At 38.7% G+C, this 16,163-nt stretch overlaps 1 protein-coding gene across 1 annotated transcript in view; it reads left to right on the top strand.

Moving 5' to 3' along the window:
- Positions 1 to 16,163, top strand: part of FUT9 (fucosyltransferase 9) — a 104,165-nt gene that overhangs the window by 49,021 nt on the left and 38,981 nt on the right. The gene's annotated exons all lie outside the window — the stretch shown is intronic.

The raw sequence follows: 16,163 nt of genomic DNA, 5'->3' as shown, positions 1-16,163 counted from the left end.
CAGAACAGACATAGACCAGCACAGTTCTGATGTTGTAGGTTTTTACACCAATTTAGCAGAGCTGTGAGTGATTACACAACATGCAATATAGTGAGACCAATCCTGAGATTACCATGTTTGCATTGTATCTTGGTTATTCAATAAAAAGGGAATAAAAAAAATCCAAGACCTGCCATAGTCTGTACCATTGCTATGCACAAACATTTTGAAAAGTCCTGAAGTTTCTGCGTTGTGATGCTTAAACAGGTCTCTAGTTGTGAGATATGGAGAAAAGATGTAACTGAGGAAAACATGTATTTAGAAAAAAAACAATAGGATCTCCTAAAATCTGTCTCTAAGTACTATAACATTGGTTACAAAACGAGGCAACAGGTTGCAGTAGAGGGCCTAAGAATCTGCTACAGAAGAGTAATTCCTGTTTCACCTGAAAATGCTTTAAAACTGTAAAGGTAATTTTTTTAAACTGTTATTATAATGACTGTGTAATGCTAAATAGCCCAGATAAGTAAAGAATTTAAATGTGAATCAAATAAAGAGTACAGGTGTGAGTTGAAGATGCAGGAGCTGCCCTCTTATTTAATGAACACTGAGTTAATTGAAGCAAAAAAAAACCCCAAAACCAACCCAAAAAAGCCAGCTTGGAGTTAAAACACAGCATCAGATCAATGGCTCATAGTAGCAAAATAGAGCAGTTCAAAAGTGAAAAGGAAGCATATCTTTTCAAATTGGAATAACAAAGGCAATATAGAAAGATAATACTGCATGCAAATTGCATAAGGCACTGACAGTAATTTCATAAAACTCAGCCTGTGTTGAACCTCTTTCTCAATATTCCTTTGCTTGTTTTTGCTAACCTCATTAGCTAGGCACTTGAGAAAATTTGTACTCAATAATTAAGTGCTTAGTAAGTTGCTCAGTCCCTGTGACATGCTATGGCCCAGAACCAGAGTTAAAAAAGAAATAAGATTTTGGAGCTTTTGAACAGATGATAATGTGTACTTTTATTCTTTAACAATGTTGTTTCAATTAATGGAAATAATCTGCAGGAACCAAAGTTTTTAGGCAGGTGCAGGAGCAAGGCTTACCCTTCATACCTCCATACTCACAACAAAGAAGGACAGGGACTAGGCATTCGCTCTGCACCCGGGACTCACTGAGCAGGCAGATAACTTCATCTCCATCAGCAGCAAAGGTGACTGCAGAATCCAGATGGGTATGAAGTTGTTTGTTTTCATTTACAAATTCAGGCTGTTGACCTGAGTGAACACAGGACTGTGTCCCGCTGCACTTTATTTTTTTCAAGAAATAGCACAGCCCTAGATAAAATCTCTTTGTTGAATATTTTTAGGTTACTGTCCTCCAGTAAATTAACATAGAAAATGAGCCTAAATAATTTCAAATTAAATATTATAGTTGTAAAGATTCCATAGGCTTGAACTACTCATATATGCCAGAATTGTTGCAGTACAATATTTGTGTATTCTTGTAATGCTTTGTATTTGAATAACTTTGCTTAAATCAAACATTTTCTCAGGCACTATTTATCCTATAGGCAGTCACTTGTGAATGTTTGTGGAGGTCACTTGTGCGTGTTTATGGAGGACTGTATTTTATTCTGTCCCCAGTAAACTATTTCTGTGCAAAACCTCAATAATGAGTCTGTAAGTGAAACAAACCTCCAAGTAACCACATGGACCTGTAACACATTAGGTATATGACATCACATTTTAACTACAGAGAGCAATGTATTCAGGATTAAATTGCACCTGCATCTTCTCCAGGAGCTGTTTTCCTTGATACAGTTTTCTTCCTAACACCTGAAAATGTAAACATTCTTTGTCTTTGCACTGTTTATTTCTGCTTCTGTTTTTACAATACAGATTAAAAATCTACAAGCATTTGTCACTGTCTCTTTTTATTGCTACTCCTTCAATTCTAATTCCTCATTGCCATTCCCAAGTTTTGTGTTCTTTTTCACTGCCATTACAATTATACATACATTATAATCCCTCCATTTTACCAGCTAGTCCTTCAGGCAGAGAATTTAGTGGTAATTCTGTATGCACATTATGTAGGAACCTCAACTTCCTTGGTCTGGGTACCTCAACCTCAGCTTCTTGCCCTTGTTTCTCCCATGACCTTTTCTTTCTCTATGTTCTGCCTATACATCATTCTAGAAATAGCAACAATTCTCCTAACCTCTCCTTTAAATCTCTTCTGAATATACTATTCTTCTGTTTTGCCAACAATAATTTCATCAGTCGTTCATCTACTTAAATGTGTTTTATCCCTTTATCTAGATAACACAAGAAGTAATCACTCCTTGGATCTATCCTGCCAAAGATTAGCCAAGTTGTGATAAGGGTCTGATCCTCGTATGAAGGGAACTCCTCTTAATCTGTTGTTCTGTCCTTCTGCCCACATTCCTTATTCTCATATTCATTATGTTTCATGCAGAACAGTTTTTTATATTTTCTTTGGGTTAGGATCCTTGTGTTCCAGCACAAATGTGTGATCATTATTGAGCATTATTAAATTGCAATATTAATTAGGTTTTTTGCAACTGGAAACACAAAGAGGTGTCAACTTGCAGAGATGAAAAATTACATTCTTTCCACATATTTGCATTCATCTAATTATAAATATGGTACTAAGTATATATATATAAGTATATATATTTTAGATATTTTCCATTCATTAAATAGTTTAATAATATTTTGAAGACATTCAGTACTTAGGGAAAGGAGTACCTACTGCTTTGATTCTAGAGAATAGACAGCAAAGAAGCAAAATTATTATACTCAGGCTTTGACCTACACAAAAAGGAGATATGAAATAGTATATTAATAGATTACAGATCAGATAGGGATTTATCTGCAAAAGATAAATATTTTCTGCTAAGAGAGTAATAAATGTGCACAGTAACAATTACTAAAACGTATCAGAGCAAAGGGAAGATCACATAAAATTGTGATCAATATAAATTGTAAAAAATGTGGTTCAATATAAAATCTACTTAGAATTATTAAATGTAGCATTAGCCTAAAAACTTGAAGGGGGGGGGAAAGGAACTAAGGAAAATAAATTATGTAATTACAAGATCATTTGTGCAGAGTTGTAGATATAATATCGTTTTATCTGGGAAATGACATGTGATCTTACAAATGAAGACACTAGTCATGGCACTTCAAGGAGGGTGGTGAGAATGATAGGACCTAACTCTGAGTACCCAGTTCAAAATGTAAAAGCACTTTTGAGGCACTGCTTCATGTCATGGAGGTCTCTGTCTTTTGGGACCAGAAAATCCTAGTTAAAATGTCTGTGCCTACACATACTCCAGAATGTGACAGGAATATGATTTAGAGGTAACTTTCCTTTTAGCAAAGTATATGTTGAGTAACACACCAAATGTGTCTTTTCTTCCTCCTTGCCTGTTTTTTTGTTAGTGCGGACTGACTACCAGTAGGATGGTTCTTGCAGAATCTCTCCTAGTCAACAGGACAGGACCTGTGCCTTCCTCTCCTGCTTTGTCAAAATTCTAGTTGTCCCTAGTGGCTATGAGGCAAGAAACATGTGGAACAAAAGGGAAACTGAGTTATTTTGGACCACCACAGAAGGAGTAGCTCTTGGCAGAATATCAAACCCCCTTGCATAAGCACTGAAAGCAAAAAAGCAGTCGAGAGTCTGGAATAATTTGTGTATGATGACACACATTGATGTCTCATCTTCCTCCTCTATAAAGATGCTCATAGAATATTAATGAATGAAAAATAATGGCTAGTAGGGATCTTATAAACAAGAGCTGAACAGCATACTTGATTAAGGTCTACTGTGTAGGGCAGCTGTTTGCAAATGTCTCTATGGAGTTATGGTGTGTTTCCCCATTCTGAGCAGTAACTTCCTCATTATTCTGAGTATTTCATGCTTAAAAATTTTTCTGTTCATAGAATCATGGAATTGTCAGAGTTGGAAGGGACCTCTAGAGATCATCTAGTCCAACTCCCCTGCTAAAGCAGGATGTCCTAGAGCACACTACTCAAGACTGCATCAGGACCGCAGAGTCTTGGAAATCTCCAGAGAAGGGGACTCCACAACCTCCTTGGGCAGCCTGTTCCAGTGCTCTGTCACCCCCACTGTGAAGAAATTTTTCCTCATGTTCAGATCGAACTTCCTATGTTCCAGCTTATGCTCACTGCCCCTCATCCTGTCACTGGAAACCACTGAAAAGAGTCTGGCGCCGTCCTTGATGTACCCACCCTTTAGATACTTGCAGGCATTAATAAGGTCTCCCCTCAACCTTCTATTCTCCAGGATAAAGAGTCCCAGCTCTCTCAACCTTTCCTCATGAGGGAGATGCTCCAATCTCCCAGTCATCTTTGTTGACCTCCACTGGACTCTCTCTAGCAGCTCCCTGTCTCTCTTGAACTGGGGAGCCCAGAACTGGTTGCAGTATTCCAGATGTGGCCTCACTAGGGCAGAGTGGAGGGGCAGAATACCTCTCAACCTACTGACCACATGCTTCCTTATGCACCCCAGGATTCCATTGCCCTCTTGGCAGCAAGAGCTCACTGCTGGGTCATGGATAATTTACTATCTACCAGGACTCCAGAGTCCTTCTCCTCAGGGATGCTTTGCAGCAGCTCCACCTCTAACCTATATTAGTGCTTGGGGTTGTTCCGCTCCAGGTGTAGGACCTTACACTCACCCTTGTGGAACCTCATTAGGTTCTTCTCTGCCCAGCTCTCCAGCCTCTCCAGGTCACACTGGATGGTAGCACAGCCTCTGGAGTGTCAGCCACTTCTCCCAGTTTGGTATAATCAACAAACTTGCTGAGGACACACTCTGTCCCCTTGTCCAGGTCATTGATTAATATATTGAGCAAGACCAGACTGAGTATTGACCCCTGGGAGACCACTGGTTACTGGCCTCTAACTTGACCCTACTCCATTAATCACAACCCTCTGAGTTCTGTCACACAGCCACTTCTCAATCCACCTCACCTCACTCATAGGTACATCCCATCAGGGCCCATGGACTCATGGATGTCCAGTTTGGCCAAGAAGTCTCTAACACAAATGAGGGAAAGTCTTTGTCTCTCCAGACCTTTCCTCTTGCCTCCAGGGTCTGGATTCATGAGACACAGCTTTAGCACTGAAGACTGAAGCAAAGAAGGCATTCAGTAGCTCCACCTTCTGTGTGTCTTCCATCACTAGTGTGCCCACCTCATCCACCTACATTTTCCCTAGTCTTCCTTTTTCTATTGACATACTGAAATAAACTGTTCTTTTTGTCTTTACCACTGTGGCCAAGTTGAGTTCTGCTTGAGCTCTGGCCCTTCTCATTTTCCCCCTATACAGCTTTACTACATCTTGGCATTCCTCATCACTTGCCAAGTCCCTTGTCCGAAGGCTTCCTTTTGTTCATGAGTCCCAGGCAAAGCTCTTTATTTAGCCAGGCTGGTCTTCTTCCCCATCAGCTTGTCTTTTGGGACCTGAGGATGGCCTTCTCCTGTGCCTTTAAGGGTTCCTCCTTGAAGTATGACAAGACATTCTTGGGTTCCTCTGCCCTTCAGGTCTATCTCCCAAGGGACACTCTCAACCACACTCTGAAACAGGCCAAACTCTGCCCTTTGGAAGTCCAAGGTGAGGGTTCTGCTGCCTCCCCCCTTGCTTCTCCAAGAACTGAAAACTCTTATCATTTTGTGGTCACTCTGTCCAAGACAACCTCCAGCCTTTACGTCCCCCACAAGAACTTAACTGTTAACAAGCAGCAGATCCAGCAGGGCACTTTCCCTAGTTGGCTCCCTCATCAGCTGTGTCAGGAAGTTGTCTTCCGCATGCTCCAGGAACCTCCAAGACTGTTCCCTCTGTGCTGTGTTATATTTCCAGAACACATCTGGGAAGCTGAAATTCACCACAAGAACAAAGGTTAGTTTCAGAAGCATGTTTCTAACATGACTTTTGCACACAGCTGTAATAAATAGTTTGCTGTCTGTTTTTTGTGTATAACTTGTACATGACTACAGTCTTGTGCTACAAATGAAAGTTAAGCAGTGCTCTGACTTGTTTGCTTTTATGTTTTCATGTTTCAAGGGGTTGAATTCCATAATTTGAAATTTTTAACATCTACAGACAATTTACACATTACTCATTATTTTAGGGTAATCACAACAGTCTCTTAATTATGCAGCCTGTGGTGAAAGCACACAGTTGATAACTGAAACACAGTGTTTAAAAAGAGACCAATTCTGATATCAAAATATAGATAGGAATATTAGAGATCTTCTTGCTCTGAAACCAGGAACATGAAGAAAGGAAATATAATAGTAATGATGGTTCATATATATATATATACATACATATATAACTATACGACACTGCCTTCCTCTGTCCTGAACAAGGCCATCACACCACTTGCTCTCTGTTGATGTTTCATCACACAGCTGTTCCATTTATCAGTCTTAGACTCCTGATATATAAGGGACAGTAAGGGCTGCTTGAATGTTCTCTGCTCAGCCACTGTCCCATAAGGAATTTTTCTACATTCTTCTATTCAATAGTTGGCATGAGTGTCCTGCTCCCTGTTACTGTCTCTCATGAGATATTACAGATTCCAGGACATCCACCCTTAAGAGTAATAAATGTCAAGTCACGGATTGGAATAAAAGAGAGATAAATCTGTACCAAAGAAGGGAAAGGAAGGAGGGAGTTAGAGGATAAGTAGAATAGAAATGTGTGGTTCGAATATAGAGATAACTTGGATAAATTCCAGGATGTAAATGAAGGACAAGAGAAAACACACAGTAATATTTACAGGATAAAACTGAAGTCCTTCTATTTAAAATAATTTTGTGATGGTGAACCAAGCAAAAAAAAAGTTACAATTTATGATTTCTGAAGTATTTACAGTTTCTTTCCCTCCAAATCTTTACTTAACTTCAAAAGGAGTACCTAACCTGCTGCATCACTATGCTTGTTGGATTAAATAAATTAGATTCAAAATGAAGCCTGGGGAAAGGACTGCTGTATTGTCAGTCAGTTAAGCATGATTAACTTGCTTTTTAAAATGGCTTGGTAGCATAACAAGAGTTCTGCATAGCTTGATTAAATAATACTTAGAATTAATGAGATTAATCTTGTTCTAGGGTGCAACCCATTAAGAAGTATACCTTTTTTTTTCTTTTCTTTCTGCTAAGACTTTTTGCTTGTTTGTTTTATAGAAATTTTACCCATAGTACAGTTAAGCCAGAAAAGAGTAATATCAATTCCATGTGCAGCTCATTTTCCCTTGATTGCAGACGGAATAGTTGTATTTTAGTTGTTACTGTTATGGGATATCCTATTTGCACTTTGCATATGGGAAAATGTGGAAAAGCAAGCACTGAAGTCAGTGTAACTGTGAGTAGAAATTAGCTTACTCTTTTTTTTTTTTTTTTTTTTTTTTAATGAGGTGGAACTGAAGTCCTGCTGATATTATTTTAGAAGTCTGTGGTCTGTGATCATTAGCTACAGTCCTCTTTCAATGTGATACTCTTGTTTAAATCCTTCAGTTGATCCCAATTGCCTAGACCACGTGAGATGACCCAACTGAACTGGCAGTTTCACCTGAATGAGGATTACAGGAGTCAGCCTACAGACTATTTTCTGGTTTTACCATAAATATGATCACCTAATCCTTCCTATGCTTCCTACACTTCCCCAGTATTTGTTGAATAAAACCCTAGGGTCATTCAGGTAAGAAGAGAATGCATGACATTTCTAGTTCAGTCTCTGCTGAAAGCAATCTCAGATCTGAGGTCAGGCCATGTTGCTCAGGGTTGTGTCCAGGTCATAAAAAGGGGTTTTTCCAAGGGTATGGCAGTACATCTGTGGTCACCAGAGTGAGAAGTAATTCGTCTGTCCTCATATAATGCCTAATTATGGCAGATGAATTCAGATAGTGAGGAACTAATTACAGTCAGCAAGGTGCAATTCTTTCCACAGTCCCATGTGCTGAATTTATGATGAACGAATGTTTTGTCTCTCCTGCCTCACAAGCAACTTAGCATAGGTATACATGATTCCTATGTTTTCCTTGCCCAGTATCATAGAGATGATCACTGAAAAAAAGCAAGTGTTTTAAGCTGAAGCCAGCCATGATAGCAGCCAACACACCCAGTTATTTATCCCAGCTCCACTTTACCATCAATATGCTACTGAATTTGAAATTTAAAATCTAGCCCTCTTGTCTCTGTCATCTGTATCCAATCAGTACCTTTTTTTCTCTCCCATTGTTTTTCTAGTGTTAATCACCCTACTGAGCTCTTCTATCAGCTCATCTTGGAATGACTTCACAGGGCTGCCATTTCCCAAAATCCCAGATCCTTGCAGTAACATTTCCCTGCATGACTATAAAGCATGCCAACTTCTCTTGCTCTCTTTTATCCTTAGTCACTTTGAGCTATAGATATGTTTTACATTTTTGATCTGTCTCATAAAACTGTTTCTCCAGAACTCCTTATGGCTTTGCTTCTGTTTTGTGATTTCACTCTGTTTTCATCAATATCCTCTAAGACCTTCGTGTCCAGGAATATATCCTCACCTGAGTGGCACAGAGACGTATTGTTTCCTTTTTCCTCTTTACTATGATGCACCTTTAGAGGCAACTCTTTGTTATATATTATTTTATTTGAGATTATTTATTAATATGTTAACACAAAAAGAGGGTTTAACTACAAAACAAAAAAAAAACATCTAAAGAAATCCTGAAGTGGAGCATATTTTCCTCATTCTCTGGTAACTCTGAAAATTCTAGCAGCTTGTATTCTCTTCACCATGGACTACAGCCTTGTTCTTTTATTTTCAAAACAAACACTTTATTTGTTTGGTGGCTGGTCAAACATGTTAACAGCAATCCAAAAGAGTGTTGAAAGAGTAAACACAGTTATACTGATGGAGAACTAAGATAGCAGTGGTGACTTTGTATGACCATTCTAGCCTGGATCTTTTTTAGCTCTATTGCAGATCCTTGAGGCACTAAGTAAACATCTAATGCCAGCTCAAGAAACTGAAAGAAATTGAAAAGGAAACCTGAGACTTTTTTCCATCCAGATTTTGAGGAGTAACCTGGTATTTTCAAATTGTCATTTCATAGGTTTCCAATTAAAATTTTGAGGAAATCAAAATAAATAATTATTTTTTTAAAGAGCTCCAATGAAAAAAATTCCAAGGGACTTTGTCATCTTTAGCTGTTCAATTTCAACAGATTAACCAGGCTCATATAACATAATCAGTCTTCTCCATAATCATAGAGGAAGACTGTGTCAGGGCTCTGACTAGAAATCAGGAGAGCTAGTTTTCTGTTTTGTTTAAATCACTGGATTATTTAAAATATTAATTTACTGGCTAGAAGAATATTATTCTGAATCTACTTGCACCTGGCTCTTTTTTTATATTTCTTATTGGAAAGTCTGAAATTGCTCTTTCTGCGTCTTTGAACAGATGACAGCAAGAATATATCGTTAGTTCTTAGGAATGAACAACCTCAGACACTCAAGTGAATACAGTAAAGCTGAAATTTATGCAGTGTCTCACAAAATGAGATAGAAATGTTATGTGTTAACCTGTTGTCAACTCTTCTACCAAACCTAATGATTTTACAGTCATTTCTTTCTACTTTAAAGGGTCATCCATGTATTCACTCCATCTGCTTTTTTTAGAGCTGTTTTCTGCTATCCATTTTACACACAATGTCACTACCTTGTCATAAGGTCCATACCTCACAGTCACTTGAACTCCTTTCAGGTACTATAGTCCTAAAGACACCAGGGACCTCTGTGGATTTGATCAGGATTTGGCCAACATCATACTCTCACAAAATCATGGAATCAAAGAATTTTCAGAGTTGGAATGGATGTCTAGAGACCATCTAGTCCAACTCCCCCACTAAATATGTCCTGGAACACATTAGTCTGGACTGCATCCAGGTGGGTCTTGAATACCTCCAGAGAAAGGGACTCCACAGCCTCCTTGAGCAGCCTGTTCCAGTGCTTTGTCACCCTTCAGTAAAGAAGTTTTCCTCATGCTCAGATGGAACTTCCTACGTTCCAGCTTGAGCCCATTGCCCCTCATCCTGTCACTGGGAACTACTGAAAAGAGTCTGGCTCCATCCTCCTTGCACTCACCCTTTACATACTTCTAAGCATTCATAAGGTCTCCCCTCAGCCTTCTATTTTCTTCTACTTTCTAGCTTTCAAGTGTCTGAAATCACAACTTTAACATTGTCTTTTTCTATACATTGAATTATTATTTTTCCATGAAAATGGAAAAAATGTCAAATATCCTGAATCTCTATTACCAATTGTTTTCTGCAGTTTCTGCAGCTGCTCTGCTTTTATCTTCTTTGTATTTCCTTGCTGCTTTATATTTTATAGCACATCAGGCACATTAATGGTCATATGCCACATACCTGGTTATTTCTAGGCTCAAATTTGCTGGAACATTTGCTGGAAACTTTCCAGGATTACAAGGGCAACAAATAATCTTCAAAAAACAGAACAGATGGCAGACACCATTGTCTTTATTATTACATTGTTGCTTTAGAAATCTACAGGTCCAGATGCAATGAAGAGGATGGAGCATTGTTCATTGAGACTGATATCTGCTGTTTGTTTCACACTGTGTTAAAATTACAGTAAATATGTCATCTTTCTATGACCCAAATAGCTTGAGTTTCTAGGTGCAATTGCCTGTGTGCTTGTATTTCTCCACTTAGTTTTACTAAAACAATTGTAGACTCAAATATAATCTCAGAATAGTAACAGTCAAAAACTCCCATCCTGTTGGTATCTGTTCACAACTACTCAACTCATCCTCAGTTAATATTCATCAAGCTGCTGAGGTGAGTGATGAGAACTGAGCAAGGGTTCCTTATCAGGAAAGATCTCAGCTCCCCCAAGGCAGGATAGGTCCAATAGTGGAACTGAAAAAGAAATGGGAGATTATATGATTCTTAGGATCTAGCTTCCATATACATTTTAAGAGGGTTTTTTTTGTGGTTTTTTTTTTACTTCAGAATGCAACCAATTGCACCAAACAGGCTCTCTTCTACCAAAAACTAGCATAGCTGAGTAACAGCATAAAAGAATCCCTCCAGAGCTGCTATGGCCCTGTCTGTAAACTACAGGTTCAAATCCTATTCTACTGTAAACTAACTTGGAAATTCAGTCAAGCCACATCTTTAACTTACAAGCTGAATATATAGATAGCCACAGATAAACATATCTGGGAGGAAGATAAATAATTACATGCTATGATGAACATCAGAGGAGTTGCCTTAGAGCACGAAAAGGATATACACTAACAGGATTATGCCAAATTAATGCATTTTTTGAGTAAAGTAGGAAAAGGTGCTTAGTCTACATGATGCATAGTGAAATACATTCACTACCACACTCTGGGCCCATCCAGCTTGTCAATGTCTGAACCAGTAGAGTGTACACCAGTCCAGGTCCAGGTAGCCAGTTTTTCCACGAGAATGCAGTGAGGAACAGTATGAAAGGCTTTACTGAAGTCCAGGTATACTACATTCACAGCCTTTCCCTCATCCACCAAGTGGGTCACCTTGTCACAGGAAGAGACTAGGTTTGTTACTCAAGATGATCTGCTCCATGACCATCCCTGGCACCAAGGTCAGACTGACAGGTTTGTAGTTCTACAGATCTTCCTTCCAGCCCTAACCTCCAGTATATTGGGACCTCCCTGGTTAGCCAGGATTGCTGATAAATCATGAAGAGTGGGTTGGTAAGCACATCCACCAATTCCTTCAGCACTCTTTGGTGTAACCCACCCACCTCCATAGACATGTGTGTGTCTAGATGGTGCAGCAGGTGACTAACCATTTTCTCTTGGATTATGAAGGCCTCCTTCTGTTCGCCATCCTTGTCTTCCAGTTCAAAGGGCTGGCTACCCAGCAAAGAACTAGTCCTGCCATTAAAGACTGAAGCTAAGAAGGCATTTTCCTCAGCCTTCTCCTCATTCTTTATCACTATGTTTCCCCTTGCATCCAATAAAAGATGAACATTCTCCCTAGTCCTCCTCCTGTGGTTAATGTATTTATAGAAGTATTTTCCGTTGTCTTTTATGGCAATAGGCAGATTAATTTCTAGTTGGGCCTTGGCTTTTCTAATTTTCTCCCTGCATAACTTCATTGACCTTTGCAGTCCTCCTGAGTGGTCTGCCCCCTTTTCCAAAGGCCATAAACTCTCCTCCTGTTCTTGAGCTCAATCCAAAGTTCTCCATTCAGCCAGGCTGGTCTTCTTCCCCAATGGCTTGTCTGTTGACACATGGGGATGGCCTGTTCCTGTGATTTTAAGATTTCCTTCTTGGAGAGTGCCCAGCCTTCCTGGACTCCTTTGTTCTCCAGGACAGCCTCTTAGGGGACACTGTTACTCAGTCTCCCAAACAGGCCACTCACATAAGTTTACTCACATAGATCTTCTGCCAAAAAAATAGGTTGAAGAAGATTACTTGGGCTGGAAAGGCAAAAAACACTGTGATCTAGGAAATGCCATGATCAAAGCTGTTTGTTAGCCTTCCACCTGCCTTCTTCTGAATGTGCATATTAAATCTTTAATTACATGATCACATGCTACTTTTCCCAAAGGATCTCTGACTCACTCAGCAGAAAAGTTGAAGAGTGCTCAGAGAATGGGAAGATAAAGGATTAGCTATTTAGAAGATGTTATTACCCTGAAAGAAAGCTAAAGACTTTTTGGTCAATAGTATGAAACTGATACAAGAGAGATTTAGTTTAACTTGACAGAGATTAGGAGGGTGAATATTTAGGGCTGGCATCTAGGTGTCTATATACTGATATATATTTGACATGGAAGTTGATTGGAAGTATACTGTTTTCCTAATCAATATTTAGAATATTTAAGTACTCAAATTCCAGCAAGCTGGATCAAGCTGTGTGACTTCTATTAATGTAAATAGTAGTTGCACAGCTAAATTCCTCTGCACCACCAAAAACTCTTCTCCATATCATGTTTGATAATAGAGATTATCATGCACAGTTTGAAACAAATGATAAAGCAGCCCAGTTACATGGAAAAATTATGAAGTAAATAATTGTTTTTAGTTGTATGTAGTTGCTAGTCAGTACAGCAGCTGGAGAAACAGAAGTGCTAATAATTTCTGTGCTAGGAAGAAAGAGCATGACAACAGTAGGAGAAGTATATTATGAATGAATGGGTAGTTCCAGTGTAGGGAGCATAGCTGGAAGATCATTAGACACAGGAAACCACACAACTCCCATTCAGGCTCAGACTGTAGGATTTTTCTCTGAGTATCACAGAATCATGGAAACACAGAATTGTTCTGGTTGGAAAAGACCTTTAATATCATTGAGTCCAACCATTAACCTAACTCTCCTGAGTCCAGTGCTAAACCATGTTCCTAAAAATTATTATTTATCGTCTTACCTTATGAAGGTTATTCACTACCAGGAAGAGTCCATAGATCACCAAAACCAGGAGACAGGAGACAAGATCTGAGAAAGAATGCCAAGTATTTAGCTCAATTAATTCAGAAGAAACATTGGATAAATCAAAAGCAATTAGTCACATCACCCAAGATTTTTGACAGTGTCTTCCAAAGGCAAAAAGAAAAGGTGAAGCAATGGCCTGAAGGTCACCTTCCAGGCTCTCAAGGAAGTGTCATTTATGATAGCCAGAGCTAATACTTGATATATTTAGGTAAATTATATTAATTTTACATTTTTTTTCAGTTCCTTGCCCCTTTGTAAAATTCCAGTCATTTGAACTGGATTTTTCTGTGTTAGGTGTTTCAGTTCATACATGCTCAATAACATAGCTACTAATTTATCTGAAGAAACTAGTTGAACTGAGAATGTGACATGCCAGACCCATGCAGAACAAAAGTACTTTTCCTACAGTTTTTTTCTTCCAGATTCTACAGGTTACTCTGTCCACTGATACCAGTGCACAAAGACTGTCTCTTTTGTGCATAATATTCTTCAACCTAATAATCAAGTTGAAGGTTGATTGGAATAAAAAAGACACAAGATTAATTCACTTCAGGTTATTATAGCTATTTTGTAATCTGGAGACTTCCTGGAACAGGGTGCCCAGAGAGGCTGTGGAGTCTCCTTCTCTGGAGTCTGCCTGGACACAGTCCTGTGTGATGTGCTCTAGGTGATCCTGCTCTAGCAGGGGGTTGCACTAGATGATTTTTCAAGGTCCCTTCCCAACCCCTAACATTCTGTCATTCCGTGATTTCTAAACTATTAAATACTATGCCAGCCAATAAAGTTCATTTCTATTTGTAACTAAGCAGCAATTTAACATACACCATAGACAGGCCTTGATTCACGAGTGCCTGACATTAAGACAGACCAAGCTCCCTTGTATCTACAGAGCAAAGCTACCAAATCAGAAAGTCAGTTTTAAAGATCCTGACTTTTCCACCTAGCAAACCAGAACAGTATGAATGCACAAAATAGGTCTAAATGAAAGGAAGAAAAATCATCTGAGATGAGACAATCATGTGGCAAATGATTTAAAGTACAAAGCACAGGAGTTTCATTGGGTTGCCTGTACTTTCAGACTCTGTTAGAGGGAAACAAGGACACTTTTTCACTGTGCATTACTCCATTACTTACTTTATGTCCAGTTATGGAGCTATTGCAGGCTTTGAAAAATAGCAATGTTATGCTCTAAGTTGAAATAGCTGGGAAATCATTGTGTTGTGCAATTCATAGGCACTTAACCTGGGGGAAAACAATTTTGTTTCTGTCTTTGCAGTTTCATTCCAAGATTTCTTATGTGCTTGTCTTTAAGTAAGTCTCTGGTTTGCTGTATTGCCACCTGACCTGTTGGTTTGGTTTTGCCTGCAAAATTTTCACCTGCTTTATTCATTCTGTCAAAGCCCATTACTCAGTGTAGCTAGCTTCAGTTTTATTTTAATAAAACGCTAGATAAGTACACGTTTGAATTACAACTTAAATTATGCAAGGTAGGACAAAGAACAGAGTATTTAACCAAAAAACCCTACAGAAACAGATTGTTGAAACAGAAGAAAAGGCATGTCGTGCTATTATTGTTTAAAACTTGAAGCAGCTAAGCTTTGATCCTGCAAAGACAAGCTTGGAGGCTAAGCCTAGCTCACTGAAAATCAATGGGGCTTTTTGCAATGCAAAATGGCAAGCAGGTGCATACACCCTTCTAGTACTGTAGCCTCCACATGCCTGTAGTCCAAACTTGACACAAAAGGCCACAGTGTGACTGTTTAACAGTTCTCAGAGAAAGAAATGGAAATCACATTAGTCAGAACTCCATATCGTTCTCAGATAATTTTATTTGTTAAAGTGAAGAAAAAAAAAAAGGCCAAGTTTGAAGGAAAAAAAAGGAATATGATATTTAGGAAACCATCACACTTCATGGTCGACTTTCACACCACAACATGGCTTTTGATTTTTTTGAACCAATGTCATCCCACAGAAATTAACGCAAAACTAATTTAAGTCAGCCAATCCATTTACTCCTGTGGGCTTTGGATCACCAAGAAAAATGAATAGCTCTGCTTTTAAGAAAATAACTCTTTTTTATTGTGAAGAACTTAGGTGAAAATAAGGAAAAGGCTGTCACAGGTTTGATTCTGACCATGCTTAGTCTCTGTAGTTATCTGTTTCCATCTCATCAGTTCTTTGTAGCTTAAAGGTAGCAGATATGAAGGGTTTAGTAGCCAAGCCAAATTATTTTCTTACTCAGGTTTGTGGGATAATACAGACTGGAGCTTGTGCAATTAGAATGGGCTTAGTTTTGTTGACTTTTTCTTAACTTCTGGCAGAAGTGCAAAGTCATACTCTTTGTTTATGAGAATAATGCAACTTGAGTGGTATGACAACAAAGAGGTCCAAACCAGAATTTCATGCAAACTTCAAACTCTTTAGATTATTCATTTGCAGCTTAGTAGTGTATCATGAATACTAGTCAGTTTAAATCTAACAAGAGATGACCTACAAACAAACAGGATTTTAAAAAAAATATTTCATTATTTTATTTTAAACTAAAAATTACCTCTTCCTCTCTGAAAGTGTTGTCAGATACAGATAAGTGCTGCTTATGGGTGGAACGGCAAAACTGAATCATAGAGATCTTTACT

Source organism: Apus apus, chromosome 3 (genome assembly GCF_020740795.1).
Source record: "Apus apus isolate bApuApu2 chromosome 3, bApuApu2.pri.cur, whole genome shotgun sequence".
Taxonomy (NCBI): Eukaryota; Metazoa; Chordata; class Aves; order Apodiformes; family Apodidae; genus Apus; species Apus apus.
Note: the sequence above shows the minus strand (reverse complement) of the source record. Positions and strands in the feature narration are given on the sequence as shown.